Genomic DNA, 21,829 nt, shown 5'->3' with positions numbered 1-21,829 from the left:
TTATTTGGTCTTTGTGAAAGTTAAAGAGTCCAAAAGCTATGGTGCGAATATCTGAAAATTGATCACACCTGAAGTACTGACGGCCTATCTAATTTCTTGAGACCCTAACATTCCAGAAAAGTACAAATATCCCCCAAATGACCCCTTTTTGGAAAGAAGACATTCCAAGGTATTTAGAAAGATGCATGGTGAGTTTTTTGAAGTTGTCATTTTTTCCCACAATTCTTTGCAAAATCAAGGTTTTTTTTTTACTTTTTTTTTTCCCACAAAATTGTCATATTAGCAGGTTATTTCTCACACACCGCATATGCATACCACAAATTACACCCCAAAACACATTCTGCTATTACTCCCGAGTACGGCGATACCACATGTGTGAGACTTTTACACAGCGTGGCCACATACAGAGGCCCAACATGCAGGGGAGCACCTTCAGGCATTCTGGAGCACCCATGCCAATTCTGACATTTCTCTCCTACATGTAAAAATCATCATTTATTAGCTAGAAAATTACATAGAACCCCAAAACATTATATATGTTTTTTTAGCAAAGACCCTAGAGAATACAATGGCGGTCATTGCAACTTTTTATCTCGCACGGTATTTGCGCAGCAATTTTTTGACGCCTTTTTTTTGGAAAAAAAAATGTTTTGTGCTTTACAAAAACCAAAACAGTAAAGTTAGCCTAATATTTTTGCATAATGTGAAAGATGAAGTTACGCTGAGTAAATAGATACCCAACATGTCACCTTTCAAAATTGCACGCGCTTGTGGAATGGCGCCAAACTTTGCTACTCAAAAATCCCCATAGGCGACGCTTTAAAATTTTTTACTGGTTACATGTTTTGAGTTACAGAGGAGGTCTAGGACCAAAATTATTGCTCTCGCTCTACCGATCACAGCGATACCTCACATGTGTGGTTTGAATACCGTTTTCATATGTGGGCGGGACTTACGTATGCGTTCGCTTCTGCATGCGAGCACACAGGGACAGGGGCGCTTTAAAAAAATTTTTTTTTTTTTTATTGTTCATTTTACTTTATTTATTTTAGTTTGATGCTTTTTTCCCCAAAAAAAAAAAATTTTGACCACTTTTATTCCTATTACAAGGAATATAAACATCCTTGTAATAGGAATATGGCATGACAGGTCCTCTTTACAGTGAGATATGGGGTCAATAAGACCCCACATCTCACCTCTAGGCTGGGAAGCCTGAAATTAAAAAAAAAAAAAAAAACGATCCTGGCTTCGATCGTAGCGGTGAATCGGTAGAAGCGCGGGAGGACTCCCGTAAGAACGATCAAACAGTGGAACAGCTGCTATGATCATTCTCATGGTGTAGGGAATCGCCGGCTGAAAAAGCTGATATCTGAATGATGCCTGTATGATGTGTTCGGGTGTGCGCCCCAGGGGGCGCGCAAGAGGGGAATTCTGGGAGGACGTCATAGTACGTCCTCCCAGAGTTATCCAATCGCCCTGCAGCCGTCATTCGGCTATGGGCCGGTTGGTAAGTGGTTAATGATGCTTAAAGTAAAAAAAAAATAAAATATTCCTTTAAATATCGTACCTGGGGTGTGTCTATAGTATGCCTGTAAAGTGGCACGTGTTTCCCGTGTTTAGAACAGTCCCTGCACAAAATGTCATTTTTAAAGGAAAAAATCTCATTTAAAACTGCTTGCGGGTTTAATGTAATGTCGGGTCCTGGCAATATGGATGAAAATCAGTGAGACAAACGGCATGGGCATCCCCCAGACCATTACTAGGCCCTTTGGGTCTTGTATGGATATTAAGAGGAACCCCACACCCAAATTAAAATAAAGAAAGGTGTGGGGCCACCAGGCCCTATATACTCTGAACAGCAGTATACAGGCGGTGCAAACAAGACAGGGACTGTAGGTTTGTTGTTAAGTAGAATCTGTTTGTAATTTTTAACGGGTACATTTTTAACGTGTTTAGCTCCAGCCAAAAAATCTTTTTTAAGCTTTTTGGAAAACATAGGGAAGGGTTATCACCCCTGTGACATTTGTTTTGATGTCTTTCCTCCTCTTCAGAAGATTTCACCTCACTTTTTGTCCCAATGACAAATGTTTTTTGAAAATTTGGGGTTTTTTGTGGAACAAGGATTGGAAAGCATCAGTGGAAAGGAGAAATGTTTTTCCCATATTAACTCTTACAGGAGAGAATTTCCCTTCCTAGGGGTAGATTTCATCTCACTTCCTGTTGTCTCCTTCCGTTTGCAAGTAGGAGTCGTTTTTAAGTTAGATGTTTGAAAGTAGGGTCCTGCCCTATATACTCAGCAGAAATTTGGGCCTTAGGTGTTGTTGTGGCCACAACACTGTAAGCCCTCACAGGGCCCTGCTGTGAAACATTAGATCAAGAATTGTAATTACATGCCCCTGTTGAACAAGGGCAGAAAAATTGGGCCTTTGGTGGTGGTGGTGCCACAACACTGTAAGTCCTCACTCGCTCTTGGTGGGTGCAGAAATGGGCCCTGCTGTGAAATATTAGATCAAGAATTGTAATTACATGCCCCCGTTGAACAGGGGCTGAAAAATTAGGCCTTAGGCACTGGTGCTGGTGCCACAACACTGCAACCCCTCACAGATACTCTAGTTGGAACGCAAAAATGAGCCCTGCTGCAAAGTATTGCATCAAAAATTGTAATAACACGCCCCTGTTAAGCAGGGGCTGAAAAATTGGGCCTTAGGCACTGGTGCTGGTGCCACAACACTGCAACCCCTCACAGATACTCTAGTTGGAACGCAGAAATGAGCCCTGCTGCAAAGTATTGCATCAAAAATTGTAATTACATGCCCCTGTTAAACAGGGGCTGAAAAATTGGGCCTTAGGCACTGGTGGTGGCGCCCAGAACCAAAAATGTTCTTACAAGCTATCAGCGTGATGATTGAGGAGGAAGAGGATAATTACTCAGGGATAGTCACTCAGCATCAGCATAGGTAGTCTTTGAAGGGATCTGAGATTTCAAAAAAAAATATTCGGTTACATCAGCATCAGGTGCTTGGTAGCTGGTGGTGATCCAAGACTGATTCATTTTTATGAAGGTCAGTCGATCGACCAAGTCGGTGGACAGACGCACCCTGTGATCGGTTACAAAGCCTCCAGCAGCACTGAATGTGCGTTCCGAAAGAACGCTGGATGCAGGACAGGCCAGTAGCTCAATTGCATACTGTGCAAGCTCTGGCCAGTGATCCATCTTCAAGACCCAGTAACCCAGAGGATTTTCGGTGGGAAAGGTGTCCAAGTCAGATCTTGCCCCTAGGTATTCCAGCACCATGTAAAACAGACGCTGGCGATGGTTGCTGGAACTGATCATACCTTGGGGCTGCGGACCAAAAAATTGTCTGAACGCATCGGTCAGACAGACACCTTCTCCACCGCTCCTTCTTTGACTGACGAAGCCTCAGCAACACGTTGTCCAGAAACAGGAGTTTGTAACCTCCCAGTCTCTGGGAACGCGTTGCACAGACCTTTCTGCAAGGCCTCCCGAAGATGTTTCATCCTCTGCTCCCTCTGCGATGGCAAGATAAGGTCCGAAACCTTACCCTTGTAACGTGGATCAAGGAGGGTTGCCAGCTAGTATTGGTCCTTCTCCTTGATACCACGAATACGAGGATCCTTACGCAGGCTTTGCAGGATCAGGGAGGCCATGCAGCGTAGGTTTGCTGAGGCATTCGGTCCGGAGTCCTCTGGGTCACTAAGGACGACATGGTCCGCAGCCACCTCCTCCCAGCCACGTACAAGTCCATGTGTTTCTTGGGACTGATCCCTTAAAGACTGCTGCTGATGCTGAGTGAAAGGCTCCACCTCCATACTGACACAATCTTCCTCCTCCTCCTCCTCCTCTTCCTGTGTGATCGGCGAGCACGCAGGAACACTGTCTGGATAAAGGGGGCCTTGAGAGCTAAGGAAGTCCTCCTCTTCCTGCCTCTGTTCTGCCTCAAGTGCCCTGTCCATTATTCCACACAGCGTGTGCTCCAACAGGTGGACAAGGGGGACAATGTCACTGATGCATGCACTGTCACTGCTCACCATCCTCGTGGCCTCCTCAAATGGTGACAGGACAGTGCATGCATCCCTGATCATGGCCCACTGGCGTGGGGAAAAAAAAACAAGCTCCCCTGACCCTGTCCTGGTGCCATAGTCGCACAGGTACTCATTGATGGCCCTCTGCTGCGTGTGCAGCCACTGCAGCATGGCCAACGTTGAGTTCCACCTGGTGGGCATGTCACAGATTTGGCGGTCCTTGGGCAGGTTAAACTCCTTTTGGAGGTCTGTCAGCCGAGCACTGGCATTATATGAACGGCGGAAATGCACACAGACTTTCCTGGCCTGCCTCAGGACATCCTGTAAGCCCGGGTACCTGCCCAAGAACCGCTGCACCACCAAGTTAAAGTGGGGGTCCACCTATCTATCGTTTTTTTTTTTTTTAGTTAATTCACAAACTTCTCAGCATTACATACTCACATATTGTGTGTAATATGTCCACCTGTGTCAGATTTCGTCGGAAAGAATAACTTATATTATTCACTGCAGGCAGTTTCCATCTTCATTGTGGGCATTTGAAGCCCACAAGCATTTATTTCCTGGATGTGGTGAATGCTGTGCTCTCAGCATTCACCGCTCGTTCCCGCACATGCTCAGTGGCATCCTGGGAAGCCTGAGACTAGCTCCCAGGAGTCTGGGAGAGGCTAGAAACACGCCTACTCCCACGGGAGGAGAACCAGGAAAGGAAAAGAAGAATAGAAAAATAAAAGGTAATTACGGCGATTTAAATTTTTTTAAACTGCATGTCAGCATCTAGGCAAGGAAGAGAATACATACAGATATTGTTCAAAATTTGTGTGGAACCCCGCTTTAAGGACGTGAGCCAAACAGGGCACATGGGTCATTTGTCCCTGTCGGAGGGCAGAGAGGAGGTTGGTGCCATTGTCACAAACCACCATTCCTGCCTTAAGTTGGCGTGGCATCAACCACCTCTGAACCTGCCCCTGCAGAGCTGACAGAACCTCTGCCCCAGTGTGGCTCCTGTCCCCCAAGCACACCAGCTCAAGCACCGCATGGCATCTTTTGGCCTGCGTACTTGCGTAGCCCCTTGAACGGCTACGGAGCACCGCTGGTTCCGAGGACAAAGCACAGGAAGAGGCCATGGAGGAAGAAGAAGAGGAGGGGGTGGAGGAGAGAGGTGTGTCACAATCATTAGCATTTTGGAGGCGTGGTGGCGGAACAACCTCCAACACTACTGCACCTTGTCCTGCATCCTTCCCAGCTGCCAGCAGAGTCACCCAATGTGCCGTGAAACTTAGGTAACGTCCTTGTCCATGCCTGCTGGACCATGAGTCAGCGGTAATATGCACCTTACCGCTGACCGCCCTGTCCAGCGAGGCATGGACATTGCCTTCCACATGCCGGTAGAGAGCTGGAATCGCCTTCCGTGAGAAAAAGTGGCGTTTGGGTACCTGCCACTGAGGAACCGCACATTCCACAAACTCATGGAAGGGGGCAGAGTCTACCAACTGAAAAGGCAGCAGTTGAAGTGCTAGCAATTTTGCCAAGCTAGCATGCAACCGCTGGGCATGTGGATGGCTGGGAGCAAACTTCTTTCGGCGGTGCAGCAGCTGGGGCAGGGAAATTTGCCTGGTACAATCTGACGTGTACCAAAAGCAGATTGCCCACAAGTACTTGGCTGTGACACACCTAATTCTACACCTTCATTCCTCTCAGTGCAGGTCTCAGAGAGGACTGAAGGTATAGTGGAGTTGGAGATCTCAGCTGATGAGGAGCAAGGAGAGGTCCTCTTTGTTCTTTGGTGTGGGTCTTTTAGATACGCTTGCCAACAAACTGCATGGCAGGTCAACATATGTCTGGTCAAGCATGTGGTACCCAAGCGGGAGATGTTTTGGCCACGCAAGATACGCTTGAGACATATGTTGCAAATAGCAGCGGTGCGATCTGATGCACTTGTCTCAAAAAAGGCCCACACCAAAGAACTTTTTGAATAACGCGCAGAGACTGCAGCGCCCTGCACATGTGGAGCTTTGGGGTGTGATGCAGTTAAGGTGCTGCCCTTAGGCTGGCCCCTGGAGGGCATCCTGCCTCGTTGGTGATGTGCCGCCTCCTCCTCCTCCTCCTCTCTCCTATCAGGCACCCACGTTGAGTCAGTGACCTCATCATCCCCTCCCTCCTCATCACTGGAGCAAACCTGGCAGTATGCTGCAGCAGGGGGAGCATGACTGCCAGATTGCTGTCCTTCTTGGGCACCCCCTTCTGTCTGTGCTCACGTTACTGCCTTCATCGAGCTCAGTATCATCATCAGAGCCTTCCAAACGCTGGGCATCCTCCTGGAGCATGTGCCCAACACTGTGGTCAAACAGTTCGAGGGACTCCTCAGGAGGACATGGTGGGGCTAGGGAAGGAGTCACTGATGACATTGAGCCAAGGGAAGAGGCCGCTGCTTTGCCAGACAAAGTACCCTGGGCATGGGTGAGAGAGGATGAGGAGGATGAGGACGGCTTGGTCATCCACTCGACCAAGTCTTCCGCATGTTGCGGCTCAACACGGCCAGCTGCCGAAAAAAAGGCCAAGCGTGTCCCACGGCCACGTGCTGATGAGGATGCACTGTCTCCACGACCAGCACTAGACACAGAGCCTGCTTGCCCTCTCTTATTGGCTTGTGACTGTCTGCCTCTCCTTCTTGGCCTTCCAGACATACTAATGGCCTGTAGCTGCACTAAGCTGGGATATATATATATATATATATGTACTGATACTGCAGCTAGCAAAATCAACTGCCTGCCTGTAGTATGAGAACACCACCAACCTTCTACAGGTAGCTTTAGCTGAACACTGTGCAGAGCTCGCAAAAAACTAACTTGTAGCTTTTTTAGCTGCCTGAGGTAGTGATAGGATCAGGAAAACACCACCAACCTTCTACAGGTAGCTTTAGCTGAACACTGTGCAGAGCTCGCAAAAAAATAACTTGTAGGTTTAGCTGGACACTGTGAGGAGGACGCACCACACTAACTTGTAGTTTTAGCTGAACACTGTGAGCAGGACGCACCGCACTAACTTGTAGGTTTAGCTGAACACTTTGAGGTGGACGCACCGCACTAACTTGTAGTTTTAGCTGAACACTGTGAGGTGGACGCACCACACTAACTTGTAGTTTTAGCTGAACACTGTGAGCAGGACTCACAGCACTAACTTGTAGGTTTAGCTGTACACTGTGAGCAGGATGCACCGCACTAACTTGTAGGTTTAGCTGAACACTGTGAGGTGGACGCACCACACTAACTTGTAGGTTTAGCTGAACACTGTGAGCAGGACGCACTGCACTAACTGTAAATAGTCTAGCTGCCTGACTGTGGTACTAATAGGATCAAAAGAACACCAGCAATTTTCTTCAGGTAGCTGTAAATACTGTAACAAGACAAGCCTGCCTCAGTAAGAAGATAACAGGAACGGATCTAGCTAAACTGAATACAGTGTATATATATATATGCAACACCTGGGATGCATATATATACACACAATACACTGTAAGTGCAGCTAACTGACTGACTGTTCTACCTAATCTATCTAACTCAAATCAAATAACACTGTCTGTCTCTCTCTCTCTCTCTATCTATGAACGCCGGAACACACACTACACAGGGCCGCCGTGCAGGCGGCCTTATATAGTGTGGGGCGTGTGCTAAATCCCCTGAGCCATAATTGGCCAAAGCCTCCTTGGCTTTGGCCAATTACGGCTCTCTGTTCAGACGGCGCTGTGATTGGCCAAGCATGCGGGTCATAGTGCATGCTTGGCCAATCATCAGCCAGCAATGCACTGCGATGCCGCAGTGAATTATGGGCCGTGACGCGCCACACGAATTTGGCGCGAACGGCCCATATCGTTCGCAATTCGGCGAACGGGCGAACAGACGATGTTCGAGTCGAACATGGGTTCGACTCGAACACGAAGCTCATCCCTAGTCACAAACAATTTCAGATGTCAGCTGCTTCTTTCTTTCCGCCGCCGCTCACCATCACCGTTTCTTCTCCAGTCTCACTGTATCTGTCTCCGGTCGAGTGGAGAACAGAACAGAGCGCCATGAGCGGAGGGAGAGGAATCACTCCGCCAGGAAATGCAATAATATGCAGGCTGGGACTTGAACCAGCATGAGGAAATAGACAAAATAGTCCCTCCAACCCACAAGAACATCAGTACAGAGGTGGCAAAAGTATTTAAAAAAAATACCCTGAAAAGTTGGGGGGGGGGGGGGGTGAGGTCTGTTGATGATGGGTCATGGGGTGCTGGCTGAGGGAATATTTTTTAATTTTTTTTATTCTGCATCACTACGTTCTCTGTGAAGATCGGCCGGGCCCCCCTGCTGGCCGGGCCCAGTACAACAGGGCCAGTTGTGCTGGCCTATCAGTGGCACTGTCTGTGTCTATGGATGCAGGGGCAGGACTCAAGAGCAAGCACGCATGGGTGCTCCCAGGGAATACGGCTTTTCATGTTGGCACGCAATGAAGAGGGGGGCCTGGAGCACCGGCGGGGAACCCCAGGGGAAGAGGATCCATGCATCCGGCCCCTTTCAGGACACTGGCGCATGGATTTAAATGGGGGGGCTGTTTTTTTTTTTTTTGAAGCACCGATTACAGCCAGAGGCTCTAATAGGCTTCAATATAGGGTCGGCTCGGGTTGCAGAGAGTGCGCTCTGAGCCCACCAAGGTGTGTTACAACAGCAAATCAATATTCGCTTTTGTAACACTGATCCTCCTCCCGGCCAATCAATTAGGGGGTTTTGACTCCGGTCACCCGATTGGCTGAAAGGACAGGCGATCCTATTGGATGGCTAGGAGGTGGAGGGCAGGAGGACTCAGAGCCAAACCACTGCACCATGCTGCCTGCCACCCGCCACGATGGGGTAAGTGCCGGACCGACTGGCAAACAGCGTGGGGGGATGGGTGGTTGTTTGCCGCCCTCCAAAAAAAACAGCAGCTGCCACTGATAATGTGTACAGAAAACTATGCACAGCACTACTGGCTCTTCCCACCAGCCATTAATCTGCCTGGATGAAGAATAGAGAGCCAATGTTGAAAATGAAAAAGTTTTATTTAAAAAGGTCATTAGCACATTTTGGGTGGCTGGGGAATGAAAAGAAACCAGGGAAGGCAAAATATAAGAATATTAACTTTATGTTGAAATGTATGGGTCAGGGCTTTTTTTTATAACTGGCCCCAAAGCTTTGCTGAAAGCTCCCAGCACCTTGTTCTTTGTACCACCATAAAGTGTAAAACCTTACTGCCAAAGTAAAAAAAGTGTTTTTCTAAATAAAAAACAGATTGAAATGTTTTTTCTTTTTTTTTTTTTTTTTGAATAGCCAAGATACTGTAATGACCATTACAGCAAGTTTTTGGAGGATGACAAGGAGCTGGTAGCAAAGTGTCTCTTATGCAGTGTACACACGAGCGGACTTTTTGACCGGACTGGTCCGAAGGACCGAGTCCGGCAGACAATACGATCGTGTGTGGGCTTCATGGGACCTTCAGCGGACTTTTCCAGTCTAAAATCTGATGGACTTTAGATTTGAAACATGCTTCAAATCTTTCCGACGGACTCGAGTCCGGTCCAAAAATCCGCTCGTCTGTATGCTAGTCCAATGGACGAAAACCCATGCTAGGGCAGCTATTGGCTACTGGCTATCAACTTCCTTATTTTAGTCCGGTCGTATGTCATCACGTACGAATACGTCGGACTTTGGTGTGATCGTGTGTAGGCAAGTTCGTTCAAAAGTCCGGCGGAAGTCCGTCAAAAGTCAGTCGGAAAGTCCATCGGACCAGTCCAGTCAAAAAGTCCGCCCGTGTGTACGCGGCCTTATGGTATTCAAGTTATTTGGTGGAACTCCTTACATGCAAGCTCATATTCACTTATTCCTTCATTCCTTTCATAATGCACCATGAAGGCTTGCACCGATGTGACAATAATTGCATGAGTAGTCTACGGACTGGTACATTACTATATGGCTCCATGCACACTGGCTTAAAAATCGCTGCTTCTACAGGAGTTTTGTGTATTGCCTGTAGAAGCAGCTCAATGTTATCCTGATGGGGTTATTTACGAAAAGCAAATCCACTTTGCACTACAAATGAGCTGTAGATCTGAGGGGGATATGCAGGGAAAATAAAAAAATAGCATTTTAGCTTGCACATGATTGGATGATAAAATCAGCAGAGCTTCCCCTCATGTCAGATCTTCCCCTCAGATTTACACTTCCAAGTGTACTTGTAGTGTAAAGTGGATTTGCCTTTTGTAAATAACCCCCTATGTGTCCATGCACATTAGGATAATTACACTCATAATTTTAGCTCAGCATTCAGAGGCAGGAAAAAAAAAACCCTTCTGGTTTGCATTTCTGACTGGAGCTTTCTGGCAGGAAAAAAAAACCTCTAAACTCTCCTAAACTCACCTAAACTGTGTACAAAAAAGCTCTATATGAGCGTTTCTTTCTGGCAAGGGAACTGGCAATTTTTTAAGCCCAGTGTGCACGGAGCCTAATGCCCCGTACACACGATCGGATTTTCCGACAACAAATGTTGGATGTGAGCTTGTTGTCGGAAAGTCCGACCGTGTGTATGCTCCATCCAACATTTTCTGTGGGAATTTCCGCCCACAAATGTTTGACAGCAGGTTCTCAAATTTTCCACCACCAAAACTTGTTGTCGAAGTTTCCGATCGTGTGTACACAAGTCCCATGCTCGGAATCAAGCAGGAAGAGCTGCACTGGCTATTGAACTTCCTTTTTCTCGGCTTGTCGTACGTCTTGTACGTCACCGCGTTCTCACATTCGGAATTTTGGGCCAACATTTGTGTGACCGTGTGTCTGCAAGACAAGTTTGAGCCAACATCCTTCGGAAAAAAATCCACGGTTTTGTTGTCAGAAAATCCGATCGTGTGTACGGGGCATTATTCTTATACAGTCAGGTCCATAAATATTGGGACATCGACACAATTCTAATCTTTTTGGCTCTATACACCACCACAATGAATTTGAAATGAAATAAGATGTGCTTTAACTGCAGACTTTCAGCTTTAATTTGAGGATATTTACATCCAAATCAGGTGAAAGGTGTAGGAATTACAACAGTTTGTATATGTGCCTCCCACTTTTTAAAGGACCAAAAGTAATGGGACAGATTAACAATCATCCATTAAACTTTTACTTTTTAATACTTGGTTGCAAATCCTTTGCATAACATACCTCTTCTTTCCCTTAAAAAACTCTTTGGTTGCTTTTGCAGTATGCTTCGGGTCATTGTCCATCTGCACTGTGAAGTGCCGTCCAATGAGTTCTGAAGCATTTTGCTGAATATAAGCAGATAATATTGCCCGAAACACTTCAGAATTCATCCTGCTGCTTTTGTCAGCAGTCACATCATCACTAAATACAAGAGAACCAGTTCTATTGGCAGTCATACATGCCCACGCCATGACACTACCACCATCATGCTTCACTGATGATATGGTATGCTTTGGATCATTAGCAGTTTCTTTCCTTCTCCATACTCTTCTCTTCCCATCACACTGGTAAAAGTTGATCTTGGTCTCATCTGTCCAGAGGTTGTTGTTCCATAACTGTGAAGGCTTTTTTAGATGTTGTTTGGCAAACTCTAATCTTCCTGTTTTTGAGCCTCACCAATGGTTTACATCTTGTGGTGAACCCTCTGTATTCACTCTGGTGAAGTCTTCTCTTGATTGTTGACTTTGACACAGATACACCTACCTCCTGGAGAGTGTTCTTGATCTGGCCAACTGTTGTGAAGGGTTTTCTCTTCACCAGGGAAAGAATTCTTCGGTCATCCACCACAGTTGTTTTCCGTGGTCTTCCGGGTCTTTTGGTGTTGCTGAGCTCACCGGTGTGTTCTTTATTTTTAAGGATGTTCCAAACAGTTGATTTGGCCACACCTAATGTTTTTGCTATCTCTCTAATGGGTTTGTTTTGTTTTTTCAACCTAATGATGGCTTGCTTCACTGATAGTGACAGCTCTTTGGATCTCATATTGAGAGTTGACAGCAATAGATTGCAAATGCAAATAGCACACTTGAAATGAACTCTGGACCTTGTATCTGCTCCTTGTAAATGGGATAATGAGGGAATAATACACACCTGGCCATGGAACAGCTGAGCAGCCAATTGTCCCGTTACTTTTGGTCCCTTAAAAAGTGGGAGGCACATATACAAACTGTTGTAATTCCTACACCGTTCACCTGATTTGGATGTAAATACCCTCAAATTAAAGCTGAAAGTCTGCAGTTAAAGCACATCTTGTTCATTTCATTTCAAATCCATTGTGGTGGTGTATAGCGCCAAGTAGATTAGACTTGTGTTGATGTCCCAATATTTATGGACCACAGCAGATTGCCCAGGTGATTTGCATGTCTCTGCCAAAAATTAGTTTAGCAACACATTCCTTTCCCTATGATTTCCATGGAACCATATTAAAAGGTTAGTGCTTCAAGCTAAGCACTTTTAAGTGTTTTCCACATTCATATTCTATACTGCATAGCGTAGTACAGTCAGTTTCTGGTAGGCAGGTCTCTGCTCCTGGAACAAAGAAACAAGTACAGGAACAAAAAGTCAGTCCACGTTAATATAATGCATTTCTGAAATAAGTTGGCTACACCTATGCTTTCTAAGTCCAAAGGAAACAATGAAAGTCAGACGATGTGCCATAACTGCCTTGTGCCAAGGTCTTTCCAGTTACAGTTTCTCACAGTTCTGCTCGGCACTCAGAATGTCTAATACCAATTTTACAAACTGTTCTACATATTAAAAAAATGGTGATGGAGTAGAAACCTGAGAAGGTTACCGCTCAGTGCTGAAAAATGGAGACTAAGAACATACTGGTCGGCTTACAGCATGATTTATGGAGCATTATAGAATTTTTCATAAAATTAGATTTTGTTTTAAACCCCACCAATGAACTTCTCCTATTTGCGCCCCTGTGATCAGCTAAATATATCATTGAAATTTTTTTTTTTTTTTATAAGGATCCATGCACACTGTCTTAAAAAAAATGTTCCTTCTAGAGGAGTTTAGCGTTTTGCCTGTAGAAGCAGCTAATGTTATCCTATGTGTCCATGCACTTTTGGATGTTTAGAGGCATATTTTAAGCTCAGCGTTTAGAGTCAAAAAAAAAAAAAAAACCTTCTGTCTTACGTTTTTGAGAGCAGTTTTCTGACAGAAGAAAAACGTTAAACTCCTAAATGCCTCTAAGTGCCTGTACACAAATGCTCTATATGAGCATTGTTTTCTGCCAAAAGAATTATCATTTTTTCTTTAAGCCCAGTGTGCATGGACCCTAACTGTTCACTAAGCTCAAAAATCATGTGCACAAGTTAAGGTCATGAAGATAAAAAAGGAGGATGAGATAAGGATAGCTGTGGAAAAAGATTATCGCAAAAAAAAAAAATAATAATAATATACAATATGCAATTGCGACACAAGCGACAATATTGTGGTATAACATTATTAAAAATTACCTTTTCTTTTCAATCTGCAGCTCTGTCATTTTATGTAAACTGCAATGCTACCTGGAAGGCATTCTGTACACATGGATTTCTTTAGAATGCCAAATAAGAAAAGCAGAAAAAAGTGAAGAGCATCCTGATTTTAGGTTAGAGTGTTCCTTTAATTCATTTTCCTGTAAAAGTGTACTTTTATCAGATTTTTTCCCAGAATTTCATTCTGTTTCCATTCTGACTCCAGAATACTTGGCAGAAACAAACACTGTTTTAGAATATTAGTTGGGCGCTGAGCAGGAATTGTAATAAAGTATTATGTGAAGGGAGCACATTTCCCAGTTCAGACCTAAATAACCCATTAATCACAAGGTTATGTTGTATGTGATTATTGAAATAGAGGGAAAGGTTCATCAAACATACACTGGGATCACAACATGGATCACAAATAAGTTTAAAAGAAAACAAATATGGGTACCTAGGTTTTCTTTACCTATATGTGCTGCAGCTATACAGTACATCCTATTGAAGAATAAAAGTACCGTAGTTTCTGTTAACTGTTTGAGATTTGCAAGTCAACAGCATTATAGAGGGTTCCTAATGGTATTAATGAGTGACAACATATAGTTTGGGAGCCTCAAATACAGGCCTGACTCTTCCTAAGGCAGTTCTTGACCTTTTATTTTGTATATCATTAAATAGAGAATCAACTTGTTTCAGCTTTAATATTAATTAACCTGATCTAGCAAAATGTTATGAACTAACATTAAAGTGATATTAAAGTCTTGTTTTTTTTGTTTAAAAATAACAGACATGTTATATTTACCTGCTCTGTGTAGTGGTTTTGCACAGAGCAGCCTGGATCCTCCTCTTCTCGGGTCCCTCGCCGGCGCTCCTGGCCCCTCCCTCCTGCCCCCACAGCAAGCAGTTTGCTATAGGGGCACCCGAGCCGAGCCACAGCTCTGTGTGTCCATTCAGACATGGAGCTGCAGCTTGGCCCCACCCCCTCTCTCTCCCCATTGGCTTACAGACTTTGGTTGACAAGAGCATGAGCCAATGACACCTCGCTGCTGTCTCAGCCAATGGGGAGAGGGAGCGTCCCTCAGCAAGCTGAGGCTCTTGTGCAACATCGCTAGATGGAGATGGAGGCTCAGGTAAGTATTAGGGGGGCTGAGGGGGGCTGCTGCACACAGAAGGGTTTTTTTTTTATCTTAATGCATAGAATACATTAGGATAAAAAAAAACTTCTGCCTTTAGAACCACTTTAAAGCATTATTTTAATTAAAATAAAAAATCAGCACAAGGGATCATAGTCAAATTCAATACAAAATGTTCCCTGTGCTGCTGGCTGCCTAGGTGAAATCCAAAGCACTGTGACCCCCCAGCCCCCCGCAAGCAGATGTGCCAAATACGCCCGTCCTTTCCACCACCCGCCTCCATTCATAGAAGCTGTACTATAGCATTCATCAATGAAAAGTGCTCTATCAATGGAGGATGGGTGGATGAATGAAAGGTCCACCTCCTCCATTCATAGATCCTTTTTTATTAATGGAAGCTATAGTACGGATTCTATAAAAGAAGAAAGGAGGAGGAAAGATGAGCATAGTCTGCACTCTTGACAAGTTTCTGAGACAGGTCCAGCCGATCGCAATAACCTTTCACAGCATCCAAAGGTTACAGCTGCGAGGTTATGGGGGGAGCACTGCAAAGGACTTGGATTTACACTAAGACAGCAGCCAGCAGCACATTGATGTAAGTACTGTTCTATGTGTTGTTTAAAAAAAAAATAACAAAATTAGCTAAACTTAGGGTTTAATATTACCACGCATGGGAACCTTCACTAGTGGTGAATGCTTTTTTAATAGCTTTCTTAGAACACACTTTTTATTCCATAATTCTCTGTAGTATTTTTGCTTTCAGCATGTCTGCTGGTGAATCTGGTATTGTTGCATGATATTAAAATATAAGGAATCCATTTTGAAAGTGGCAAGTTCTTCCATTAGTGACTGAATGAAGTCCTGTTGTTTTAAGGCCCCTATTAAATAACCGTCCATAACTCTTCTCCCAGGTACATCACCAACCTGATCTCTAAATACCAACCTAATCATTCTCTTCGCTCCGCCAAAGACCTCCTGCTCTCTAGCTCCCTCGTCACCTCCTCCCATGCTCATCTTCAGGACTTTTTTCTGAGCCTCACCTATCCTATGGAACTCCCAACCCCAATCTGTCTGATTATCTGCTACTGTTTGCTTTTAGACGATCCCTGAAAACCTATCCCTGAGATCCCTGAGAAGCCTATCCTGCCCACACCCAACAACTCTACTTTTATTTTCTCCTTCAGCTCATCCCCCAAAGTTATTACCTTTGTATCACTTGACCCTCCCTCCAAGATTGTAAGCTCTAATGAGCAGGGCCCTCTGGTTCCTCCTGTATCGAATTGTATTGTAACTGTACTGTCTGCCCCCATGTTGCGCAAACTATTACATAGTTACAAAGTTAGTCAGGTTGAAAAAAGACCATCCAGTTCAACCATCCAGTTCTACAGCAGGGGAAAAAATTCCTTCCTGATCCCCCAAGAGGCAATCGGATTTTCCCTGGATCAACTTTACCTATAAATGTTAGTACCCAGTTATATTATGTACATTTAGGAAAGTATCCATGCCTTTATTAAAGCAATCTACTGAGTCTATTCCACATTTTCACAGCTCTTACTGTGAAGAAACCTTTGTGTATTTGGAGATGAAATCTTTTTTCCTCTAGACGTAAAGAGTGCCCCCGTGTCCTCTGGATTGACCGTAAATAGAATAACTCATCACCAAGTTCACTATATGGACCCCTTATATATTTGAACATGTTGATCATATCCCCCCTTATTTTCCTCAAGAGAGAATAAATTCAGTTCCTCTAATCTTTCCTCATAGCTGAGCTCCTCCATGCCTCTTATCAGTTTGGTCGCCCTTCTCTGCACTTTCTCCAGTTCCCCGATATCCTTTTTGAGAACTGGTGCCCAAAACTGAACTGCATATTCCAGGTGAGGTCTTACTAATGATTTGAACAGGGGCACAATTATATCTCTCTCTCTAGAGTCCATACCTCTCTTAATACAAGAAAGGACTTTGCTTGCTTTGGAAACCGCAGCTTGGCATTGCATGCTATTATTGAGCTTATGATCTACCAAAACCCTCAGATCCTTCTCAACCACGGATTCCCCCAGTTGTACTCCCCCTAGCATGTTTGATGCATGCATATTCTTAGCCCCCAAGTGCATAACTTTACATTTCTCAACATTAAACCTCATCTGCCACGTAGTCGCCCAATTAGACAGTGCATTGAGGTTGGCTTGTAAATTGGAGACATCCTGCTATTCCACTGCATAGCTTGGTGTCATCTGCAAAGACAGAAATGTTACTTTCGATCCCAGACCCAATATCATTTATAAAGGTATTAAAAAGTAACGGTCCCAGCACTGAACCTTGGGGTACACCACTGATAACCTTAGACCATACAGAGTAAGAATCATTAACCACTACTCTCTGAATTCTGTCTTTTAGCCAGTTTTCTATCCATTTACAAACTGATATTTCCAAGCCTGTAGACTTAATCTTACACATGAGCCGCGTGTGGGGAACTGTGTCGAACGCTTTTGCAAAATCCAAGTATACCACATCCACAGCCACCCCTCTGTCCAAGGTTTTACTTACCTCTTCATAAAAAGAAATCAGGTTTGCCTGACAACTTCTGTCTTTCTTGAATCCATGCTGTCTGTTGCTTAAAATGTTTTTTTCCAGCAAGAACTCGTCTATGTGGTCTTTTATTAAACGCTCCAGTATCTTCCCGACTATAGAAATTAAACTAACAGGTCTATAGTTTCTTGGTAAAGACTTTGATCCCTTTTTAAATATAGGCATCACGTTCGCCCTGTGCCAATCCAGTGGTTGAGTTGACACTATATAAATCCTGTATATTAATAATAATAATAATAATAATAATAAAAACTAATAATAGTAGAAAAGTTAGGATTCTCTAGAAAGTTGGGGAGGAGAAGAAAAAGGGGATAAAATGCACAGGAGAGATCCCTATAAGTGCAATAATTATTCCTATTAAAGAGTAAGAATTTCAGAAAGACATGAATGTTTCTGGTTGGCACTCACATCGGTGATGTTGAAAGAAACCAATCTAGGAATTGAGAAACCTAATATTGGAGCTTTCAAAAAATATGTCTCCACATAGAAAATATAGGTGGTCATACTTGGTGCTCGACAAGATATGTGAGAAAATCTTAGGCTGAGGGTGACTGGATTCCGGTGTGGAAAAAAGTGGAGGGTGAAAAGAAAAGCTGGAGTTGAGGTTGGCAGAGACACTTATACTGAAAAAAGATGCATGAGAAATATTTCCTCAAAAAGCAGATTTTTATTTGTCAAACAGCAATTAGATACACCATCAACGCGTTTCATAGCACTGTAATGGGCACTTCCTCAGGACAAGTGAATAGAACACTATGTAGAAATAAAATTGAGAAAATGTTTGCTGATATAAAGTATAATATAAACAATGTATGACATAAAATAATTTTATGTTGTACATATATCTCTTTTTCTAATTCTTTATTTAGAGTAGAGCACAGTTAGACAAAAACAATCATAAAGCAAAACAACTAAGGCGCAGCTGAGCAAGTATTCCAGTAATGTATGCATATAGACACATCAAGTACAATGCGTTTTTGTAAGTAAATACAAACCAAAAATGTACATCATATAGAAAGCCTTGAGAACACAGGCTCACAGTTTCATAACTAGGAGAATTCCTGCGCCTATCTTGAACCAGGGTTTGTATCCCCATGCCCTTCAAAATGTTCCATAATTTAGACTCATCAGACCAGGCAACGTTTTTCCAATCTTCTATACCCCAATTATGATGAGCCTGTGCGAATTGTAGCCTCGGTTTTCTGTTCTTTGCTGACAGGAATGGCACCCAGTGTGGTCTTCAGCTGCTTTAGCCGATCTCCTTCAAGGTTCGATGTGTTGTGCTTTTAGAGATGGTATTCTGCATACCTTGGTTATAACGAATGGTTATTTGAGTTACTGTTGCCTTTCTATCATCTCAAACCACTCTGCCCGTTCTCCTCTGACATCAACAAGGCATTATCATCCACACAACTGCTGCTCACTGGATATTTTCTCTTTTTTGGACCATTCTCTGCAAACCCTAGAGATGGTTGTGCGTGAAAATCCCAGTAGATCGGCAGTTTTTTAAATACTCAGACCAGCCCATCTGGCATCAACAGCCATGCCACATTCAAAGTCACTTAAATCCCCTTTATTCCCCTTTCTGATGCTCGGTTTGAACTTCAGCAAGTCGTCTTCACCACATCTAGATGCCTAAATGCATTGAGTTGCTGCCATGTGATTGGCTGATTAGTAATTTGTGTTACCAAGCAATTGAACAGGTGTACCTAATAAAGAGGCCAGTAAGTGTATATTTCTTGTAATTCTTTTCAATACTTATGCCTCTGCTAACCTTAAAGGGGTTGTAAAGGTAAATGAAATAAAAAAAAATAACAAACATGTCTATACTTACATAGTTACATAGTAGGCAAGGTTGAAAAAAGACACAAGTCCATCAAGTCCAACCTATGTGTGTGAATTTAGGTCAGTATTACATTGTACATGCCTGTATGTTGTGGGTGCTTATCTAATAGTTTTTTGAAATTATCGATGCTTCCTGCTGAAACCACCGCCTGTGGAAGAGAATTCCACATCCTTACCGCTCTTACAGTAAAGAACCCTCTACGCAGTTTAAAGTTAAACTGCTTTTCTTTTAATTTTAGTGAATGGCCCCATGTCTTAATAAATTCCCTTTCGCGAAAAAGTTTTATCCCTATTGTGGGGTCACCAGTACGGTATTTGTACATTGAAATCATATCCCCTCTCAAGCGTCTTCTCTCCAGAGAGAAGGAGTTCAGTGCTCGTAACCTTTCCTCATAACTAATGTCTTCCAGTCCCTTTATTAGTTTTGTTACCCTTCTCTGCACTCTCTCCAGTTCCAGTACATCTTTCCTGAGGACTGGACTTTTTAAATATTGGTGCTACATTGGCTTTTCTCCAATCAGCTGGTACCATTCCAGACAGTAGACTGTTCGTAAAAATTAGGAACAATGGTCTGGCAATTACTTGACTGAGTTCCTTAAGGACCCTCGGGTGCAATCCATCAGGTCCCGGTGACTTATTACTGTTAAGTTTTTCAAGTCTATTTCTGGCCTCTGTTAGCCATGAGGGTGCTTCCTGTGATGTGTCATGAGGATAAACATTGCAGTTTTGGTCACTGAGTTACCTACTCTGTGCAATAGAATCGCACAGAGCAGGCAGGAACCTCCTCTTTTTGGGTTTCTCGCCGGCGCTCCTAGCCCCTCCTCTCTGGCCATTGCCCCTCTGCTGCGTCCATTGACACAGACAGCGGGACTCAGCCCTACACCCTGCTTCCTCGTCACTGGCTTTGATTGACAGCACTGGGAGCCAATGGCTCCTGGTGCCCCAGCAAAGCCAGCAAGACCCGGAAATGAGGGGAGAAAATGCCTGCAGACGTACACAGTGCTGGATCGAATGAGGGCTCAGGTAAGTAAAGAGGGCTGAGGGGGCAATGCTGACACCTAAACATTTTTTACCTTAATGCAAGAAATGCATTAAGGTAAAAAACTTTTAGACTCCACAGTACCTCCCCTACCTCTAAATCTAAAGGCATTACGATAGCGATTCATAGGACCTGCCCTTTTCAGCTTTCTGGTAGCAAAATAGATGTACTAGGCTGCTACATTTTCCTGAAAGGTGTCATAGCGGGGCGAAAGTAAACATTCGCCTCGATCTATGCGCCTAACTCTAACCAACTTACTTTCATAGACAATACCCTCGAACTGTTAACAGAATTTAAGGAAGGATTTGTCATCCTTGGGGGGGATTTTAATGTTAGCCCGGACCCTTTAATGGACACCTCTAGCACTAGCCATTCATACTCTCACACCTTTCTTAAGCATTTCTGAAAGTCCTTTCAATCTCACTTGTTACTCGATAGTTGGAGGGTCCTCCGACCCGTGGAGAGAGACTTCAGCTATCACTCAGCTGTCCACAATGTATATACTCGCATAGATCATATATATGTGGACCGCCCCGCACTGGAGCTCTTGCAATCCGCGTACATTATATTACATTGTCTGATCATGCGCCAGTCGGGGTGACCCTCATGCTCCCTTCCAGGTCCCGTAGAGCTTGGACATGGAGGCTGAATGACAACCTGTTAGACGATACAGTGGCGGTTGCCAAAGTGTCTGAGGCCATCACAAATTATTTCAAAGAAAATGTCACGGAAGACCTCAGCGCGGGTATAGTGTGGGAGGGCCACAAGGCAGTAGTCAGAGGAGAGTTAATATCCCTGGGTTCTAAACTTAAAAAGATGCTTCACGCAGATTTTCACAGGGTGCTGGCCGCTCTACAAACCGCAGAACTTAAACATAAACAAAATGGGGGCCCTGAGGCACTGCGGAGGCTGACTGACTTGAGGGACTTGTTTCTGCGTTTGCTAGATCGGCGGACTCGCAAATAAGCCAGACACTTGTCGCACAAATATTATGAGCATGGCAGTGTGGCCGTATGCTTGCAAGGGCCATACGCAAGAAGCATGCTCAGACCTACATACAAAAACTCTCCTCTCTATCTGGCGACATTTTGGTCCAGTCCTCCAAAATTGCCTCAGGGTTTCAAGACTACTACACACGCCTTTATAACTTCAATCCTGACTACCCTTTAGATGCCCAAACACCCAGATCTACTGCCATCCAAGGATATTTAGCCTCAGCAGGCGTCCCACCTGAGTGTAGATCAATGTACTGACCTTGAACTTCCGATTTCCTCTGGGGAGATTGAATCAATAGTGAAATCCCTATCCAAGGGGAAGAGCCCTGGACCGGATGGATATTCCGGGTTATATTATAAAACTTTTCTACCCCTCTTAGTACCCCACATGTGCACTTATTTTAACTCAATTGCGGAAGGGACCCCCATCCCCACTGGGGCACTTTTGGCACACATTACCGTGTTGCCAAAAGAGGGTAAAGATCCAATGATTCCCCAAAGCTACCGTCCCATATCCCTCCTTAATGTTGACGTTAAGATCATGGCAAAGGTTTTGGCAAATAGGCTTGGGAGTCATGCCCCATATAATTCACCCAGACCAAACGGGGTTTATTACTGGGAGGGAGGCGAGGGACAATTCCATTAGAGCCATCCAACTCATTCATTGGGCCCGCATTGGTCC

This window comes from Aquarana catesbeiana, linkage group LG01 (assembly GCF_042186555.1).
Source record: "Aquarana catesbeiana isolate 2022-GZ linkage group LG01, ASM4218655v1, whole genome shotgun sequence".
NCBI classification, from domain to species: Eukaryota; Metazoa; Chordata; class Amphibia; order Anura; family Ranidae; genus Aquarana; species Aquarana catesbeiana.
The sequence above is the reverse complement of the archived record's forward strand: the minus strand, read 5'-3'. Positions refer to the sequence as shown.